This window comes from Mandrillus leucophaeus, unplaced genomic scaffold (genome assembly GCF_000951045.1).
Source record: "Mandrillus leucophaeus isolate KB7577 unplaced genomic scaffold, Mleu.le_1.0 Scaffold80, whole genome shotgun sequence".
Taxonomy (NCBI): domain Eukaryota; kingdom Metazoa; phylum Chordata; class Mammalia; order Primates; family Cercopithecidae; genus Mandrillus; species Mandrillus leucophaeus.
Window position 1 is genome coordinate 269,914 of NW_012108697.1, and position 6,704 is coordinate 276,617.

General features: G+C 35.5%; 1 protein-coding gene across 1 annotated transcript in view; it reads right to left on the bottom strand.

Annotated features, from left to right (window-relative positions):
* Window positions 1-6,704, bottom strand: part of ATRNL1 (attractin-like 1) — a gene marked incomplete at its 3' end in the record, with an annotated part of 405,371 nt that overhangs the window by 194,211 nt on the left and 204,456 nt on the right. The window lies entirely within an intron of this gene.

The window sequence follows — 6,704 nt, forward strand, 5'->3', positions numbered from 1 at the left end:
AGGGAAGGAAGGAGAAAAGAAAGAAAATTGGTCGGGCGTGGTGGCTCATGCCTGTAAAGCCAGCACTTTGGGAGGCCAAGGCAGGCGGATCCCGAGTCAGGAGATCTAGACCATCCTGGCTAACACAGTGAAACTCCATCTCTACCAAAAATCAAAAAAAATTAACCAGGCACGGTGGCACGTGCCTATAGTCCCAGCTCCTCGGGAGGCTGAGGCAGGAGAATCACTTGAACCCAGAAGGTGGAGGTTGCAGTGAGCCGAGATCACGCCACTGCACTTCAGCCTGGGCAACAGAGTGAGACTCTCAACAACAAATAAACAAAGAAAACTACAGGCCAATATCTCTAGTGAATGTTGGTGTAAAATACTAGAAAACAAACTTCAACAATACATCAGAAAGATCATTCATAACCAAGTGGGATTTATCCCTCTAGAATGCAAGAATGGTTGAACATATGCAAATCAATCCATGTGATGTGTCATATCAACAGAATGAAGGATAAAAAAGATTAATCATTTCAATCGACAGTGAAAAAGCATTTGATAAAAATTCAACATCCCTTCATGATAAAAACCCTCAAAAAATTGCGGACTGAAGGAACACAACTCAACCTAATAAAAGCCATATATGACAGACCCACAGCTAGTATCATACTGAAGGGGGAACAATTGAGAAGCTTTCTTCTAAAATCTGGAACAAAGTAAGGATGCCCACTTTCACCACTGTTATTGAACATAGTACTGAACGTCCTAGCTAGAGCAATAAGAAAAGAGAAAGATATAAAGGGCATCCAAATTGGAAAGGAAGAAGCCAAATTATCCTTTTTTCCGGATAATATGATCTTATATTTGGAAAAACCTAAAGACTCCATAAAAACCTATTAGAACGGATATCAGTAAAATTACAGCATACAAAATCAACATACAAAAATCAGTAGCATTTCTATATGCCAATAGTGAACAATATAAAAAAGAAATTAAGAAAGTAATCCCATTTATAATAGCCTCACATAAAATTAAATACCTGGAAATTAACCAAAGAAGTGAAAGATCTCTATAATGAAAACTGTAAAATACTAATTAAAGAAATTGAAGAGGACACCAAAAATGCATTGGAAGAATCAATTCATGGATTGGAAGAAGGCAGTCTACAGATACAATGCAATCCCTCTCAAAATAACAATAGCATTTGTCACAGAAATAGAAAAAATATATATTACAATATATGTGGAACCACAAAAGACCCAGAATAGCCAAAGCTATCCAAAGCAAAAAGAACTGAAGGAATGACATCATCTGACTTCAAGTTATACTAAGGAGCTATAGTAACCAAAGCAGCATAATACTGGCATAAAAACAGACACACAGTCCAATGCAACAGAACAGAGAAATCAGAAACAAATCGACACAGCTACGGTGAATTCATTTTCAACAAAGGTGCCAAAAACATATACTGGGGTAAAGACAGATTCTTCAATAAAAGGTGCTGGGAAAACTGGAGATCCATATGAAGAACAATGAAACTAGACCCTATATCTTGCCATATATAAAAAGCATATGGTATAAAGACTTAAATCTAAGACCTCAAACTATGAAACTGCCAGAACAAAACATTGGGGAAAATCTGCAGAACACTGGTCTGGGCCAAAATTTCTTGGACAATACTCTGTAAGCACAGGCAACTAAAGCAAAAACGGACAAATGGGATTACAACAAGTTAAACAGCTTCTGCACAGCAAAGGATACAACCAACAAAGTGAAGAGAAAACCCACAGAATGGGAGACAATATTTGCAAACTACCCATCTGACAAAGGATTAGTAACCCAAATATATAAGGAGTTGAAACAATGCCACAGAAAAAAAATCTAATAATCCAATCAAAAAGTGGGCAAAATATTTGAATAGATATTTCTCAAAAGAAGACATACGAATAACAAAAAGGCATATGCAAAGGTGTTCAAAATCATGGATCATCAGATAAATGCAAATCAGAACTGTAATGAGATATCATCCCAGTTAAAATGGCTTATATCCAAAGACAGGCAATAACAAATGTTTGTGAGGATGTGGAGAAAACAGAACCCTTGTACACTTTGTTGAGAATGTAAATTAGTACAAGTACTATGGAGAAAAGTTTTGAGGTTCCTCAAAAAACTAAAAATTGAGCAATCATGATCCAGCAATCCCTTGGCTGGATATAAACCTTAAAAATAGGACATTGGTATATCAAAGAGATACCTGCACTCCTATGTTGCAACACTGTTTACAATAGATAAGATTTGGAAGCAACCTAAGTGTCCATTAACACAGCGGTCCCCAACCCCTGGGTATGGACTGGTACCAGTCTACTTCCTGTTAGGAACCGGCTGCACAGCAGGAGGTGATCAGCGGGTGAACAAGCATTAAGGCCAGAGCTCTGCCTCCTGTCAGATCAGGGGTGTCATCAGATTCTCACAGGAGCTCAAACCCTGTTGTGAACTGCATATGTGAGGAATCTAGGCTACACACTCCTTATGAGAATCTAACTAATGCCTGATGACTGAGGTAGAATAGTTTCATCCACAAACTATACCCCATCACCATCCCATCTGTGGAAAAACCGTCCTCCCCAAAACCACTCCCTGATGCCAAAAGTGTTGGGGACTGCTGTATTAACAGATGAATTGATAAAGAAAATGTGGTATATATTTTTTATGGCATTCACCCATAAAAAAGAATGAGATCCTGTCATTTGCGACAACATGGACAGAACTGGAGATCACTATGTTAAGAGAAATAAGACAGGTGCAGAAAGACAAACATTGCATGTTCTCACTTATTTGTGGAATGTAAAATTCAAAACAATTGAATTGATGAACACAGACAGTAAAATGATGGTTACCAGAGGCTGGGAAGGGTAATGGGGTGCTGGGGAGAAGGTAGGGATGCTTCATGGGTACAAAAACAATAGAGGGCTGGAGGGCAGGGGGTATAGTTAAGGGGTACAAAAAATAGGAAGAATGAAGAAGACCTACTATTCGACAGAACAATAAGGTGACTATAGTCAATAGTAACTTAACTGTACATTTTAAAATAACTTGAAATAAAGAGTGTAATTAGATTGCTTATAACACAAAGGATAAATGCTTGAGCAGATGGTTACCCCATTCTCCATGAAGTGATTATTTCACATTGCATGCCTGTATCAAGACATGTCATGTACCCCATAAATATGTAGACCTACCATATACCCACAAAATTAAAATTTGAATTTTTTTTTTAATTAAAAACTTTAAAAAATGGCCAGGCATGGTAGCTCACACCTGTAACCCCAGCACTTTGAGAGGCTGAGGCAAACGGATCACGAGGTTAGGAATTCAAGACAAGCCTGGCCAATACAGTGAAATTCCATCTCTACCAAAAATACAAAAACAAATAGCTGGGTGTGGTGGTGGGCGCCTGTAGTCCCAGCTACTCGGGAGGCTGAGGCAGGAGAATCGCTTGAACCCAGGACGCAGAGGTTGCAGTGAGCCAAGATCACATCACTGCACTCCAGCCTGGGCAACACAGCGAGACTCTGTCTAAAAAAATAGAAAAAAAATCAGATAGTTGCACAACACTGTACATAGTTAAGTGTCTGTTGTGGGTTTCACTTTGTTAAAAAGTCATTCTCTAGAATTGGAGTTATGGTTAGAAGCATTATATAAATGCCAACAAATATATTAAGTAAATTACAGAATGAACTAATTACATATGGGCATGAAAATACGTTGAAAAATATATCTAAAATCATTGTCATAAAATTAAAATAAAACATACACAATTTTATATTAAATACATGACAGTTTACAGAGACATACAAATTGTAATGTGAATGAAAACATCTCATACTTTGAGTGCATATTAGAGTTACCTGGGAAACATTTAAAAAGAACAATTACCCAAGAATCACCCTAGAACCACAACCCAGATAATGATTCAATTGTTTTAGAATTTGGCCCAGACATTCATATTTTTAAAAGCTTTCCAGCTGGTTCTAATATGCAGCTAGTGTTTAAAAAAAAAATTATCTAACCAAAGTCAGGCTCCACTCCCTCAAATACCTCACATTTTCACAGTCAATGATGTATTTCTGTGGGTGCTATGTAGGCAAACTCCATTTAGAGACGGTCGATTAAAAATTTAAAACACAAGTTCCAATCTAGAGATAATGAAGGATTTCTATTAAATTCTACTTTAAAAGGAAATTATATTTAAAAGTCAAATATCATTTACAAAGTAGGAGAAAGAAGTGGCAGAATAGAGAGGAAGATGGAGGAAAGCAGGGTTTAGTAAACAAGAATGTGATGATTATGGCTAGCATTTATAATGCTCTTTTTTATGTGCTTCAATTCCTAAGGCCGATATTACATATAATCTCATTTGATCTTTACAACAACTCAGTGAATTATCATCATCTGCATTTTACATATGGGAAAAATAAGACAGTGAGAGGTTAATGAAACAAGGTCATGCATTTGAACAGTGACAGAGTTGGGATTTCAGCCCAGAATTGGTTCCAAACCCATACTCTCCTAAATACTATTCCATACTATCACCCTGTGCAATAAAAATTTTACCTGATGTAAGTTAAACACATTTAACTTTTAATTATTATTTCTAAAGTCAAAACAATAAACTACTACTTATTAAAAAACTATCAGCAATGATTATTTTTGAATAGTGAGATAGTAGTTTTTTCTTTTATCTGTATTTGATAAATTACAATAAGAAACATGCCTTCATCTTGAAATAAGAAAAAGGAATATTTTTGAAGCAAGTATATTACAGAATTTTTACAGTTCACAGTTTCTAATATATATTACTTTAGAAAACATATCAAAACTGAATAAAAACTTTTCTGTAGTAATATATATTCTCCACAACAGGCGCTGCTTTCTTAATTATCTTTTCCTTAGTAAAAATACACTAAAATTTGCTTAAAAGAAACTTACCTGTACACTGTCCTCCATTGGTTGGATCTCCATAATAACCTGGCATACAATCTTGACACTGCTTTCCTGTGGTGAGATTTTTACACTGTTCGCACACATTATTATTGATGCAAGTGCTATGTCCATTACACTGGCAAGCTAAAGGAAACAGTAAAAAGTATTACAAATATCTAACATAATATCAAGTATAATAGTTATCAAAACAAAGAATGTATCTTAAATAGCTGGACTGTAAAAATGTCCAAAAGGCATCTTCCAAGTTTTGCTTAAAAATTAATAACACATATAGCTCAGAGTTTTATGCAAGATAATGTGTACCATAAATCATGTGTTGATATTTTACCTTAACCTCTTTACAATGCTGTGGTTAAAGATGACCTGGAACTTAAAAGTTATAGCTAAAGAGGGAATAATCTTTAGCATAATCCTTAAAAATTCATAAGAATGGTATGTCTGCTAAGTTATATAAACACAAGGCTAAATATTATAACTTTGATAAAGAATGTTAAAATTAATCTTTTATATTAACATATAATAAAGAATCAATCAATATAGAAAATTGTGTGGCAACAGAGTCTTACTAGAATAAAGTAAACTAATAGTAAAATTATTAAAAACAGTACTTTTGAGCCAGGCACAGTGGCTCACTCCTGTAGTCCCAGCACTTTGGGAGGCAGAGGCGGACAGATCACTTGAGGTCAGGAGTTCGAGACCAGCATGGCCAACTTGGTGAAACTCCATCTCTACTAAAAATACAAAAAAATTGGCCAGGCATGGTGGTGCATGCCTGTAATCTTAGCTACTCGGAAGGCTGAGGCAGGAGAATCGTTTGAACCTGGGAGATGGAAGTTGCAGTGAGCCGAGATTGTGCCACTACACTCCAGCCTGGGCAACAGAGCAAGACTCCTTCTTTTTAAAAAAAAAAAAGTACTTTTGAATTAATTTGCATAAATGTGTATCTTCTTTAGGTAAGAAAAACTTCAAGGCTTAACTAAAAGTCTATTTAAGTTTGAACTACACAGAATGAAATATAAAGTATGATATTGTTTCTATATCTGTATAACTGAGACTTCTATGTTTTGATTTTAATATTACAGCAGACTACAAAAATTTCAGAATAAAGTTCATATATGAAAGCTCCTGCTTTTTGTGCCTATTTGGGACATAATATTAACTTAGTCTGGTAACTGCTTGGCCAAAAATCATCTTGTCAACCTCATGATTATTTTCACTTATTACAACTATGATAGCAACTAGCATTTAATAGAGCTCTCTCTCACTCCATGAGGAAAGCCAATATTCTGCTGATGCCAATTGTTTGTAGTTGGTATCTGTTCTGATTGGTAAGTGCACATAAGCATCAATTTTTAAACATTGTAAACACCATGACTTGGCCAGAAAGAGGACCAAATGGTACACATGAATTTTATTATTTAATCTTCAAAACAATGCTATGTGGAAGTTGCTGTGTTTAGGACTGATACTAAGATGGGGAAATCTAGGTTAAGCAACTACACAAAGTGACACAGCTAATCAATGACAGAAACAAATACATACATAGAACTCTGAATTTTAAAAAAAAAAAAGGATATTAATTAGCATGCAAAATGGCCTCTTATATTCAGAAAATCTGAAAGTGAGAGGAATTCCCAAGAGGCTAGCATAGGATCATCAAAATAAATTAGCATGTGAAGAAACAGACATACAAAAGAGTAAAACCAAATACTTCA